Source organism: Cervus canadensis, chromosome 12, assembly GCF_019320065.1.
Source record: "Cervus canadensis isolate Bull #8, Minnesota chromosome 12, ASM1932006v1, whole genome shotgun sequence".
NCBI lineage: Eukaryota > Metazoa > Chordata > Mammalia > Artiodactyla > Cervidae > Cervus > Cervus canadensis.
The window spans coordinates 24519789-24535353 of NC_057397.1; positions in this window are offsets into that span (position 1 = coordinate 24519789).

Consider the following 15565-nt stretch of genomic DNA (forward strand, 5'->3'; position numbering starts at 1 on the left):
CAAATGAAATAACATTGGTGGTCTCCATCAGGTACCTAGTTCACAATCCAATAGATGACTCTGCCAGCAGCTTTGTCTGATGGCCTGAGATTCATTTTTCTCTAACCTTGACTCACTACCTTCACTCTTCTTGTGTGGATTAATTCTGGGTGCCGCTGCTGAAGCCCAGAAGGGCATCTTCAGGTTAGATTTTTTTTTTCTCCAAGGTCCTATCAACAAGTGTCATCTTGGCCAGCCTTTGGAAATATCACAGGGCTCATTAACGTGGACAAGGAATGAGCATCCATAGATCTCGATGATCTACTTTGGGATTAGATTATTCCTTTTCTGTACAAGACAGATTAATAGTCTGTTATGGGAAAAATGTTTTGCTAGATCTTTTATCAGAATATTTTGACCTACTACTTTAGCATTTGTCTCCAGGCATAGCCTTGAGTTCCACTGAGGTAAATGGGCAAAGGAAATCTTAATATCTTCCCTTGCAAGCTCTGAGTGACTGCGGGATGGTGTGTTGAGACCCCCAATATAAATCAATGTTATCCCACTGGAGTTACTGTGACAACAAGAAGAAAGAGGCTATCATTACTCCACGATGGAATATTCCTTTTGTGTGTATGTGTGTGTAAATTATAAATATTACTTTTTCTCACCACCTTCAGTTTTTAAAATGTGGTTTCACATTTCATTTAATGCTAAATGGTTCATTACATAGAGTAGCAACTCAGTTCTCTTATTACGGTGTTATCTTTCACTTTGTCAAAATATGTCTACTTGATAAGAAATCTGACAGAAGTTGCTTATGATGGGATCACTAACAGCCATCAGTTTCTCTCTAGCAAATGAAACTGTAACCATGGTGACGGCCTTTTTTTGCCAGAATGAAAATGAGACAGCACTCTGCTGCAGCCATTAGCAGAATACACAAATGTCCCTCAAGGCAAACATCTAAAGCAAATGGACTGCAAAGGAAGGAGCACTAATTTCTATTTATTTAGGATTTGTAAACCTAGCAGAGCAAGATATTAACAAAGGAACAAACAAAGAAAGCTTTAAAAATCCCTGCTGTTTGTGTTTTCCTTTTGGTTTATGAAACTCCTTGCTTCAAATCTAAAATACTCCAGTCTGATTTCCCTTCTCTAGTATTGAATAATACCAACAACATGCTTTTCCTCCACCCCCGGCTAGTTCCTGGGTTTTCATTCCCCTTTGCATAAAGGGGAAAAGAGAACTTAATCAATCAAGTTGAAAAAGTACTTTAAATGATAAGGAGTTTCATCCTATATCTTTTAAATGTGTGTTTTAGGAAAAACTATCAAAAACGAAATACAAGATGTCCTTTTTCATATACTTTAATTTTCAAAGAGGCATGTTCGTTCTGATAAGGTGCATAGAAGCTGATAATAAGTCTATTCTAACACTATCAGCAATCAGCCACGGCTGTCAAAGACCTTTCAAGGGTCAGATCCCTCTCACTGTCTTCTTATTCACCATTAGATCCATCTCACCAGAAACTACTTAGCACATGCAGATCTTCTCTTGACAGACATGGTTTAGGTAGAATTTCTTTAGCCATCTATGATATGAGAAAATGATTTTTTTAAAAAACTCTCACATGAAAACCAAAATATTAGTTTGAATAGTTTCTAGGTCTCTGTCTCTTTCTTTTTTCATCCTCTTTCTCATGTCTTTTTCTGTCCCTTTCCCTCCTCCCTCCCTCCTTTCTTTCCTCTTCAACTATTCTAGTTATTAAGCAAAAATAATATTCTTTTTCCAGGGACTGATCCAGTTTATTTGCTGTGAATGTCTATTTAACTTTTAATTTATACTTTGATCTAAAGAGTAACTGCCTTAAGTATACTCTAGGAAGCTTACTAGAAGCTTCTTGAAGCTCTGTGTGTGGACATAGCATTTTGGAATACTTGCTGCCACCCCTAAAAAGCATACAAATATTAGGTTAGGGCAATGAGATTTTGCCCAGCATCTTATTCAGAAGATTTGTGTTAGGAGAAACCCAGTAAGGGGAGTCAGTCTAAAAATCTGAGGTTGTATTTTACAACAACCTGTGGAATTTGTCTGTCACTGCAGTGTATCTACTCTGCCTAGCCATCTCTCGAATTTGTTTTTTTAATCCCGGTTGTTTACTGGGCAGATATCAAAGATCTGTACATTTTTTTTCTTGACAGCTTGAAGGATCTTCCTCAAAGTTCTGTGAATTGAAGCCGAGTTGTGGTGGACATAGAAACTTTCCTCTGGATAGTCACTGATGGAGTAACAAGAAAGGGGGTTTTTGTTCACTCAGTCGTGTCCAACTCTTTACTCTTTGCAACCCCATGGACTGCAGCACACCAGGCTTCCCTGTCCTTCACTATCTCTTGGAGTTTGTTCAAATTCATGTCCATTGAGTTAGTGATGCCATCCAACCATCTCATTATCTGTCATTCCTTCCTTCTTTTGCCCTCAATCTTTCCCAGCATCGGGGTCTTTTCCAATGCATCAACTCTTAGCATCAGGTCGCCAAAGTATTGGAGCTTCAGCTTCAGCATCAGTCCTTCCAATGAATATTCAAGGTTGATCTCCTTTAGGATTGACTGGTTTGATCTCCTTGCTCTCCAAGAGACGCTTGAGTCTCCAGTACCACAGTTCAAAAGCATCGATTCTTCAGTGCTTAGCCTTGTTTATGGTCCAACTTTGTGTTAGGCATTGATTTTGAACCTGGGAAACAAGTGTAGTTTGCAGTGTTTCCTTTCTGGGAGTTGTCTTTTTATGTTTACTGAGTTAGTGTTCTTTGTTGTGGAGTGAAAGCAAATGTACTATAACTCATAACAGTAAGATCAGCTAATTTTTATCTCTAGCTTGCAACTGAAGAACTTTTTAATAAAAAAGATTTATCTGTGAATTCACCAAATATACATTGAATGCCTCATGTACATAAGATACAGTTTAGACACCAGCATATTAGATGAGATATGCTTTGCCTATAAAGAGATAAAAGTGCCACAGTAAATATTTTTTTTATGTTTCACAAGTGCCAGGCACTGTGAGGTGGTGAGAACACCATCTAGGAGTCAGAAGAGGAGTAATAAAATCTGTTCTTAGGTAATTATAATGAGAACAGAGAGCTAGAATAAATGGACTTTATAAGGAAGCGAGAGGAGAGGGTCAGGTAGCTCTCAGATTTTGGACTTTCCAACTCAAATATAAAATATGATCTATGATATGTAATTTGTTACAGGAATATCCAGCACGATGTAATGGCGAATTGCCCGTGCTTGCACCATTACCGGCTGTACGTATGGGAAAGCTGAATGCATCCGTGTAGCTCAGTTTCCTCTCCTGTTAAATTATAAATGCAGCAGTCCCTGGTGTTTCGTGCACATTCAATAAGTATTAGCTATTTTGTTGTCCATAGAGTGAGATGTATTTTGAAAGATACCACATGGTGTGCTTTTCACAGTGATGTTTGATGAATTTATAACTGTCTAATCAGCTCATTCAACGTTGTAATGAACCTTTTGCCAGAGGGTAGGTCAGCACATTGCTTTCTTCATCCACAAAGGAAATGGCCACAGAATTAAGTGGAGTGTTCTGTGGCTTAGTCAGATGCTCCGACACAGGGTCCTCTCCTCCTCCTGGATGGAGAAGAAGCAGTGCCTTGGCCACAGTGGAATTTCCAGGGTCTGCACTTTGCATATTACTGATCTCCACATTGAATCAAAAGCAGAAAACTGAACAGACGCTAAAAGATACACATCAGGGCACATTTACACCACCTGAGAACTTTGATTTTCTTCTTGGAGGACAGACATGAGAAGGTTCTCTGTGAGGAACAAAAACAATACATGTGGCCTTATCTGTCCTTGGTCAACTTCAGCCCCATGAGCTTGGGGGTCTTCCTTTTTCTAAAGCGGCGCTTGTCCACGCACCTCAGTCACACCTCAGCCATGTGGCAGGAGGTTAAGCCATTCTGCCAGCTCTGTGAGCATTTCTAGCTACTAAGATCACTCTCAGTCAACTCATGAGAATGACCAAATTTCTGGTAATTCCCTGTGTTCTGTGTTATTTCAAGGGTAATATTAAATCACTGGATGCTCAAGTGAAGCCACCACCATATAGACCCACAGCCTCATGCTCAACTCGGGTTAAAAGCTGCCTCTTCAGAGAGAAAGACAGGAGGCTGGCAGTCTGACATGCATCGTTCTTCCTGGAGCTTGAGGGCCACTTTTGAAGTTTTAGTGCAACAGATGACTTTGTAAGGGAGGTGAATAAAAGTTCAAATGATCCATCCAGTTCTAAGTCCTTAATGTCCGAGTATGTACTCCTTAAGAGCACGACTGATTGCTTCTCTTTGTCACTGCTCCAGTGCAAGAAGCTTCTAGAAGATCTCCATCTGAAGAGTTTTGCTTCTGAGAGGCTGACTGATATTGAGGTCTGAGAGCCAGCAGTGAAGGTTCTTGTGCTTTCCAGTCCTCCTTTACTTAACTTGCCCTACTTTTTGCAACCTCACCGGCAAAAACTACTTTCTTATGATGCAATCTAAACCTCTAACTCACACATAGGTATGCATGATAATTTATAGAATTTATAAAAAGAAGCTGCTTTTTCAGAAACCACTAAAAGGAATGGGAATGGCTCAAGCTAAAGAACCTGCCTGCAGTGCAGGAGCCCCGGGTTCTATCCTTGGGTTGGGAAGATGCCCTGGAGAAGCGAATGGCTACCCACTCCAGTATTCTTGCCTGGGAAATCCCATGAACAGAGGAGCCTAGTGGGCTACAATCCATGGGGTCGTAAAGAGTCCGACACGACTGAGTGACTGACACTAAATGTACCTCTAATGAAGTTATTTTATGTGACTATCATCATTATGCTTTTGGGAAAATCAACTTTCCATGTGCTCCTAAAATCATTGTCCATTATTCTGAACTGTAAGGTTGTCCTGACAACGTACATATTGGGACCTTTCAGCTAGACATGATGAGCACAAAGGAGACAAAAGGCAAATACCTCAACTAATTCACTCAGTGAGCACAGCTCTGATTCCTACTGTACTAAATTGACTAGCCATGCAAAAAATAGGATTAACTGTCCAATTAGGAACTTGTGATTTTTTAAAAAACAATTGAAGTTGCCTATACCATGAGGTTATTAATAAAATAAACCATTAAATTAAAAAAAATAGACAGTAGCTAAGTTGAGAAACTCCATTCTTTTATCAAATCACATTTCAACTTACCTAAAAGCAGTACCAGGCTTCCAGTTTTCAAAATTAATGATGGCAACTCAATAAATACCTAATGACCATAAAAATATGGGCCAAGTAGGTGCTATTTCAGACTGGTGTTTATCTTAGGGGTAAAGTCTTACAGAAAGCATAAAAGAAACATGTGCGAATGCTAAGTCACTTTAGTCATGTCCAACTCTTCACATCCCTGTAGACTGTAACCTGCCACAATCCTCTGTCCATGGAATTCTCCAGGAAAGAATACTGGAGTAGATTGCCATGCACTTCTCCAGGGGATCTTCTAGACCCAGGGATGAAACCCACATCTCTTGTGTCTCCTGCACTGGCAGGTGAGTTCTTTACCACTAGTGCCACCTGGGAAGTCTGTAAGTATGTTTATATGCATGTCATATCTATTAAAATATTTTAAAGCATTTTTTGTGGTTTTCTTGGCAACTTAGAAATTCACCCTTCAAGTAAACTGTTACCAACATATGAAAATGATGTACATTTGGTTTATATTTCTTAGTTGTGAGTATTCTCTTTTAATGCTTGTTTCATCTTTTGAATTATTTACTTCTTTCTCTCTACTCTTAAAAGATCCCAACTTTTACCTTTATACATTGGTTCCCTGGTGGTGAATATTCACAGGGATTGTATTAATGCTCTCAATTAAGACTAAGGGAATCAAAGTTTTCAAGAAGCTGAGCATTAGTAGATCTTAGATCCTCTGGTTTCACCTCTTATAGACTCTTCTGAGTCACAGGAAGATTGGAAACTTCAGCTCTTAGGGCCACATTCTAATCTCTTCTTAGTTCTAATTTTTCCAGAGCCAGCCAAACCCAGCTTGGATGATTTCAATAAAATCTCCTTCCTTTGGTTTGATTTCAGATCTGTACTTTTGGGGGGTACACTTCTGCTTGTGAAAGTGAAAGTCATGGCCGACTCTTTATGACCCTGAATTCTTCAGGTCAGAATACTGGAGTTAGTAGTCTTTTCCTTTTCCAGCAGATATTCCCAACCCAGGTATCAAACCCAGGTCTCCTGCATTGCAGGAGGATTCCTTACCAGCTGAGCCACCAGGGAAGCCCAAGAATACTGGAGTGGGTAGCTTATCCCTTCTCCAGCAGATCTTCCTGACTGAGGAATCAAACCAGGGTCTCCTGCACTGCAGGCAGATTCTTTACCAGCTGAGCTACCAGGTGCCCAAAGACAAATCTTGGCCCCTGCACCACCTTACGCTTCTGGGTTTTACACATGACACTGATAGTTTTAATGAATGAGGCAGATAACAAACACTTCTACAGGAATTTTCATGATTAAGAAGAAAGAACACCAAGGACACCAATGTCATTCAATCTTTCTGCTCACAGATGTAAATGTGGTTTTCAAAATGTGTGCAGTTAAGCTCTATATGAAACATTTTGGTGACCTTAAAACCATTATAGTGTATTTCTTCTAATTTTATTAGTCATATTGATGATATTGTTGAATAGTATCCATGGTATGACAGATAATAAATGGCAGGCTATGGTTTTAACAGATATTTACATTTTCTTAATAATTTCATACATTTAGCCACTTAACATGAAGGAGCTGCATTGAATAGAATTTGAGTACCTAGTTGAAAATGCTCTTGCTATTGTAACTCTAAGATAATTCATTTGCAACTACCAGACATGAGGTATATGGCTAGCTGGTCATGCTATCCATTAAAATGCTTCAAATCAAGCATTTGTCTTCCACACACAGTTTCCTAGAGGCTTAGAATAACTTTTAAAACAAAACAGCACAGAGAATAGAGAACTGTAATAAGGGCCAGGTCTTGTCATAAACCTTATGAATTGTTTAGAGGTATATTAAAATGTAACTTCACTTCATATTACTAACTCTTCATCATTGAGGGTCTTGCTTACACTGAATGGTGGGGATGGTAGACTCTTATAACTGCTTTCAGGAATTTGGGAGAATTAGAAATGTTATTTGGTGCTTGGGAGTTGGCGAACTGCCTCCCCAGGTAAACACTGGAAATCTGTAAAGTTGGACTAAGGGATTGGAAGAGTGAAATGCTAAATAGTAAAGAAACTGGTAAGATCACAACTTAGCATTGTACGGCATCTTCACTACTTTTGATCCTTGGAGATTTTCTTTTTTCCCCATGTTTTAAATATATATATATATTATATAAAATAAATATATAAATATATATGTATAGTGAATATACATATTATATAAAATAAATATATAAATATATATATATATAGTGAATATATATATAAATATATTCACATAGTTCCTAGAGATATGAGATGATCACATTGTAATTGACTCATATGATTTATTCTGGTAAGACTCTCACTACACTCTTCATCATAATTGCATGCATGCATGCTAAGTAGCTTCAGTTGTGTCTGACTCTGTGACCCTATGGACTGTAGCCCACCAGGCTCCTTTGTCCATGGGATTCTCCAGGCAAAAATACTGGAATGGGTTGCCATGTCTGCCTCCAGGTGATTTTCCCAACCCAGGACTGAACCCACGTCTCTTACATCTCCTGCAATAGCAGATGGGTTCTTTAACACTATCACCACCTGAGAAGCTCCCCTTCATTATGATTACTTATCATCAATTAGGAGAAGTAGAAAAATGAGAGAAGACTAGAGTGTAAGGCTAATGCCTAAGGAAGAACACAAATATAGTGCTCCGAGGACTCTGAAGATAGCAAGTTTTTCTGGAGATACAAAGGGTTTAGCATTTGAATTGAGACAGCCGGCTCCTTTCCATGGAATTTTCTAGGCAAGAATACTGGAGTGGGTTTTGCCATTTCCTAGGGTATCTCCCCAACCCAGAAATCAAACTCGTATCTCCTGCATCTCCTGCATTGACAGGTGGATTCTTAACCACTGCGCCATTAAGCAACACATAAAATAATTACTTGTCATCTTATTCCTTTTAAAAAAACATTTAGTAGTTCATGAAATCAGCCTTCTGAGAACCACTGAGTAAGTGACTTAAGAATTTTCTGGACTAATGAGGGCCTGGTCTGCACTAATAGCACAATACTAGCTCAGTACTCTATAAAACATCTCAATGTAATTCTATTACTAATCTAATTTTACAGGTTCCAGGGAACTTAGTACAACCTTCTCATATTCTCTCCAACTCACTTTTTAGCCATTCTCTTTCTTAACAAAACTCCCCTAACTTAAGGAGAGTAAAAAAAAAAACTGAAACTTTAAATATATCAATATTCCTAAGTGATAGCTATTCTTAGGATGCTTTATAGAGCAAGTAGCAGATATAGTGAAGAATTTAAAACTTACAATTATCTCTGCATTTTATTTCTCTTCTTCCCTCAGGATGACTAAATTGATAAGCCATGGACTTTTTTCACTGAAGTTATTTCATGAACATGAATTTTGAATATATATACATGGTATCACTTCACAAAAACATTTCTAATATATATAATGATTAATGAATATGTTCAGTTCAAAATTTAGTATCTCAGTTAATTGTTTGAAATGTGGAATATATTTTACGAGGAAATAATATGATCACTGGTGGTTTAGTTTTCAAGTTTGCTTACAAAAGGCCATATTTAACCCATGATGTGGCCAGAGCATAACATCCTTCTTTCTGGTCCTTGATAAAGAGAAGAATTTTTCATGAGAGGAAAACCTTCAAAGTCCCTAGAAGTCGAGAAAGGCAAAATTATAATTTCGAAACTTCTAAATTTCAAAGATTTACTATATATATATCACATTCTCTATGAAACATATTGTTCGCCGCTCTTTCTTTCAGCACTCTCATCGAGCTCCTTATGGAATGTGTAATGAGGGCTAGGTATGGATTGGAAAATCTATATTTGTGCAGAAGTGAGTGAGTATGCCCCTTCTTCGGGAAGACGGGAGGCATGGTCTTGACTTACACTCAAGTGTTACACTCCAGTTTGCCAGAAGGCCAGTCCCTGGGACTTATTCTTCAGGGTAGGTTGTCACTCCTCAGTCACTCTTGTTTATTACGCTGATGCACAGAGAATGGGCTGAAAGATTAGATCCCACATGGAGAGACAAGGAGACATTACAACCAATGGCATAGGAATAAAAAGGACTATTCTTCTGCAATGAAGAATCATAGGCCACCAAATCGGGCAGCAGAAATGGGTAGAGTTATCCAGAAGGAATATCTTCTTAGAAATATACAATCTACCACGACTAAATCATAAAGAAACAAAATTTGGCTGCTATGTTTCTCCTGTACCTTATGATGCTCATAGAGTGTCCTCTGTCTTCTTAGCTTTGAGTGACATTATAAATGGTCATTTTAAATTACCTTAACCTCAGTGGGCTCCTGGTATTGGGAAAAGGTTGTATTTTAGTCAGTGTGAAAACTGATTAGGAAGTAACAGGAATATTTTTTTGAAAATTAAAGAAATTGTTAACTTATGGTATAAAAGTGTACAAAAAAATATGACCTTTGGCGGAAAATGTATTGCATGAGATGTTAGGTAACCGTTCAAAATTTACATAAAGCAACAGACACCAGTATGACCACTGAGCCAACTTTCATTTTAATGTTTTTAAGATGCATTTTTATTTTCAGAATGTGAAGTCTAAACAGCTAGAACAGGTAAGAAAAAGCTTTGGACACAGATGGGATCTGCCTTTATGGAAAGAAAATGCTTTAACAGTCATATGTCTCTAAGGAGAATTGAAAAGAGTAGACCAAGTCTTCAGATTTTTAACAAAGTATGAAGTTGACTGGTTAAGTCAGGCTTATGCTCCGGTTCTACAAATGCCAGGTCACTATAAGAATACTTCAGTTGAAAAGCTTTAGTCATAGTAGTATTTTGTGTACCAATTTCATGAGTATTTTGTGTTAGCTTGTTATTTGAGGACTTACAAATGTCTCTGAGCATATTTCTTACAGATACTAGAGATCTGCTCTATCTGGAGACAACAAAGAGGTACCTCTCAAAAACGTGCAAATGAAGAAAGCAAGTTGCTTTCTGAGAGTGAGATCGCTCCTAGCCTAATATATTGCAAGAGAAACAAGTAGTCAATCTAGCATATAGAGTTCAATAACAAGAAAAGGAGAAGATCTTCAAGGAAAACATAGAAAATCAAGAATCAAATAAGCAAATATGGATAACACTTAGCCAAAACCATTTCTTGGGAGAGTGACCTGCCTGTCTGACATTTGCTTTCGCTATTGCAAAAACATGCACATTTGACTAAGGTTTTTCAAAATGTAGCATTCATCTAAATCATATGCAAAGTTTGTTAAAATATAGATTATTGGGCCTGATCACTTAGAGTTTCTGAGTTGGTGGATGTGGAGTAAGGCTTGAGAAAACATTTTTTCAACCATTTCCCAGGTGATGTGGGTGCTCTTGGTCCTAACTGCACTTGAGAAACCATTGCATTCAGCCAGCAGAAACTGCTGCCATTAAACATTTAAACCAAATGAAAAATGAATATCTTTCAATATGTTTATTCTTTGTTCTCTGTGAACCTGAAGAATATATCTTGCCTAGAAGGAAAAAAGATATGCTAAACAGGTCAATGTAAGTCTTCATTCAGCATTTATGTTGAGCACTGTAAATCAATCATTTGCTTTTCTGGATTTATACATGAGTCTTTTGTGAGCAGAAGCATGTCTAAGTTTCATTTTTGTCTTGATTTACATGATTTGTTGGGGAAGGTCCTTTAAGAAAAAGAATTTAAAATTTTGATGAAAATTTTTGACATGAAGCTAAGTATTTACCTAGAAAATAAATCACAACAAATTATGAATTGGAGAAAGCTTATAAGTACCACAAATATCCAGCTTCCCGGGTGGCTCAGTAGGTGAAGAATCTGCCTATAATGCAGGAGATGCAGGAGACTTGGCTTCGATTCCTGGGCTGGGACGATCCCTTGGAGGAAGGTATGGCAATCCACTCCAGTATTCTTGCCTGGAGAATCCTATGGACAGAAGAGCCTGGTGGACTATTCTTCACAGGGTTGCAAAGAGTCAGACATGACTGAAGTGACTTAGCATGAACGTACACACCACAAATATCACAACATCCAGGAAATGAAGAATCTAGATTGTAACTCTGTACACTTGGGTTCTTTCTCTTTTCCGCTAGACATACACCCCCATAGCACACATTTATTTGGGGATATAACCTCTGTTCCTGCACTTTCCTGATGAAGCCATGTGATTCCATGTAAGCGGTGGTTAGAATATCATCAGAAGTTATTCCCACTTAAATGATTAGCCAGACAAATGTAGAAGTGATGACCAGCCACTAAATATAATCTACTCCATCCAAACTAATTGGTGGATTCAACAAGATAATGGTCATGTTTGGGGCTCATCAATAGCATATCTTGTGTGACCAAGCACGTGTGCCTAGATCTGTAGAAATCCCACCAGCCTTTGACATTAGTAACTGGGGCATGCTTCACTCTCCCCATTTTCACCCACACCTGTCTGTTTTCTTCTTAGAAGGTGTGCCAGAAAGTGATAGGAAGGAGCTTGAAGTTACCACGAAAGTGAAAGGAAGCTCTTGAAAGTTATCTCCACGACAACAGGAAGGTCAAAAGGAAGGCAAGCAGTGGAGCGGACCACCTGGGTCTACATTTTACTTTCACAAGCTGTGAGACCTTGACCTTGCTATCAGTCCCTCTCTAGTTGAATTTATTCAATTGCAAGATAGAAATAATAATGGTAGCACCCTCATAGTGCGGTCATAAAGACTAAAAGAGTTAGTACATGTAAAACCTGTAGAAGAGCACCCGGCACACGGTAACCACTCAATAGAAGTTTGCTGTTATTATTTGGAAAGTAAAAGGCATTTTAAAATGTGATTTCAAAAGCAGTAGCAGAGAGTTTTGGATTTATTTCCACTCTCCTCTTTTAATACTAAAATTAGCATCCTTCTAAGTCCAGTTCCTGGGTAACTGCTGTTGCTATTCTGGGGCCATCTGTGATCGTCAATAGCACCAAGTTTGGTGTTCCAATCCATGGCTAGATCACGTCACAACTCCAAGTGATCTGTTGTCTGTTTATTTGCAGAACTGGTCACAATTTGGCCTCTTTTTTTTTTTTTTTTGTATAAATTGTCTACATTAGCTCTTAAAACTCTGCCGACATCTACTGGGGCGCCAGCATTTGGATGGGTGTTATAACACTACATTTTCTCTTCATTACAAGTCCTAAAAATAGGGTGCCACTGACTAATGTTTTCAGCCTTCACAGCAAGATTTGGTTTGTCAGGAAATGGTGTGGGAGTAGTTCTCATATGCACTGAAGGTGCAAAGTGCAAAACAAAAATAACTCAACAAGAGTTTAACAGCCCTTCTCAATGTACGTTATTTACAAAGGCCACAATCTGGAGTTCCAGGCAGAGCCTTGAGAAGCTCGGAAGACTCTTCAGGAACAGGAAAAATGCCAATATAGATTACACAGAAGGGAACATGGGATGAAGAAAGACAGGATTTAATCTGTCATCTCTGCTCTCTTCATCAGTATTCATGTCTGCTCAGGCATCAGTAGGACTTTGAGTTTAGTCAAACTTGGAAGAACTCTTCAGTAACATAATGCATAAAACCATATGGAGAAACTGCTAAACCATCGCTGCTTTCATTTTTATATGTAAAAATTTCCCCATCCTCTCTAGGGGGTGACTACTTTTCTTTCAACTGTCTCATTTTCTTGTATAAAACAAGACATGTTGCATTAGTAAATCGTAATTGCATTTTCAGTTTCTGTGGTTTTAGAATATATGGTAGCAAATATTTTGCAAACACTGAGATGCTTCAGAATTAATCCCTACCCTTCAATAAAAATCCTAGACACTGTCAGAAGGCAGGAGAAAAACTGTTGTATTCATTAATATCACAATAAAGAAAAAGACACCATTGACACCTGGTGCGTTCTTTATTCCAGTTCTAGTGAACATCACTTTCTTGCTTAGGCTAAAAATCTCAGATGCACATAATTAAGTAATTTTGCTGTATTTTTAAAATAAAAAATGTGTTGCCCAGCTTGCTGTTATTCTTTTCAATACCAGCTTAGAAGAAAATTTTTGCGCATCTCAATGCATTGAGGGTGAATTCTTTATTTTCATGCCGAGGAAATGCAGTCACAAATACTTTGTTCAGGCAAAAGCAGGTTTAGAATAGCTTTGCTTTATCACTGTTTGCAATGTACTTTTGGAGTTAATAGACACATAAATGAAATAACCAAAGACATTTCCCCCTTTGCATTTTTTTTTTTTTTTGAGTTGCTTCTCATCAAAAGTTTTTCCGTTTTACAGTATGGAAAACTTTCTCTTTGTACTTAAAAATCACAGAGAGAAAAACACACTATTATATTTGAGAAGCAAGGAAGATGATGGATTAAAGCAGATGTAGAATGTTTGCAGTTATATAAGACTATTAGGGACCCTGCTTGTTCTGGTTTTTGTAATTTGTCCATGTCCTACTTTATATAACTCAATCCATTGTGAGGCAAACATGAAATAAGTGAATACAGTATTCCATATTTCACTTTGTCAGCAAATTTTTAAAAAAGTGTAGAACAAACACAATAGTCATCATGGTTCTTGAATAGAGAACGAAGCACTTTTCAAATCCCAGGGACCTGTGAGAAACAGGTTAAGGAGGTGGTTTTTTTTTTGTTGCTTTTTTTTTTTTTTTTTACCATGAGCAGATGTGTTTGTTACTGTTGATGGACAAGCTTATCCATTTACTTCAATTAATAACAAGACTGAGCACATCAATACGTGAGCTTGTCCTCATGCCTTGATTTTTTTCCAATTTGACAGGTAATAGTGGGGCTGGGAAAATGTCACAACAATTTAGTCCTGCCTCACTGGCTTTAACTACTTCGATGACAATGGGAATGCATCTTGCTAAGATTCCTTATGATTCATAATAACACTACATTTGGCGACTCTTCCAGAGGGTTTAAAATCTGTGACAACGAATGCTTGAAAATCATTCCTTTCATGGTTATTCACTTGGGCACTAAGTAAAATCAAGTTAAAATATTTATGATCAGTATGAAAATGTGGAAACTTTCTTTAGGAACTTGTCTTTTCACATTGAGTCATAAGTGAAACCAACTTTGTTTGACAAAAAAAGGCCATTTTATCATCTAGCCGAGCTACTAACCTCTTCTCATATTCTAAAAAGATCTTTTCTACAATTTAACAGATTTTGTCAGAGAAACTCTAGTGATTTTTAAGACCCTATGATCCCCTACATTTTAGCATAAGAGAGCAAATTATGCCTTTGGCAAACTTGACAATGGATATCAAAATCTAATAATATCAGTAATTTGCTTCAGTGTTTACTGATCCAGTAAACAAATATTTTCCTTTTAACACTGAAGCTTGACCGATTAATATCTGTACAGGAGAGGAGAGGAAAGTTAGAAATTTGTTTTTTTCAGAGCAAAAAAATAAAAGCTCATTTATACTATTCCAGAGGCAGTGAAGTAGACATATGTAGCAGACTGCTTAGGCTTAGCAGTCCATTTTGTTGTTGTTACTATTTAGTTCCTCAATCGGGTCTGACTCTCTGCAACCCTCTGTCCAGGGAATTTTCTAGGCAAGAATACTTGAGTGGGTTGCCATTTCCTTCTCCAGGGGATCTTTCCAACCCAGGGGTGAACCTGCGTCTCCTGCATTGGCAGGTGGTTTTACCAAGGAGCTACCAGGGAAGTCCATAGAGGTGTGAATATCAGAGAATGCTCAGAGTGGACGCATAGCAGCTTGTGCAGAGTAGGAACAGCATTATGTGCATCTTTGCAGCTCCACAGCATCTAACACAACCCTTCTCACATGAAGAACGCAGCAAATGTTTTCTATCAAGCAACATTCTTCCAGACCCTAGAATAGCGGTTACCAAGTGTCTTAAAAATAAATGTTCAAAACTTCAAGCTTGTTGGAGTCATGGAGGACCACTGTATTAATATCTCCCCCAAACTTATTTTCTTACCACTCCCACTTCATTCTGTTTGTTAGCTCCTATGTGAGGCTCTTCCTGACCCTGTGAGCATCTCCAAAAATGGGCATACATTTTCTCCTCTCTTTGACCGGAGGACCTGTATGTTGGGCTTCCCTAGTGGCTCGGTGGTAAAGAATCTGCTTGCAAAATGCAGGAGACTTGGGTTCAATCCCTGGGTTGGGAAGATTCCCTAGAGAAGTGAATGACCTCCCACTTCATGGCACTTATTTTATATTTTAACAAGTTTTGTTTGTCTCCGTAACCACATTTGAGATAGGCAATTTTTTTTTCTTGTTATAGAATCGTTTGATTCTAGAAACTAGAAATCATTTGATTCTAG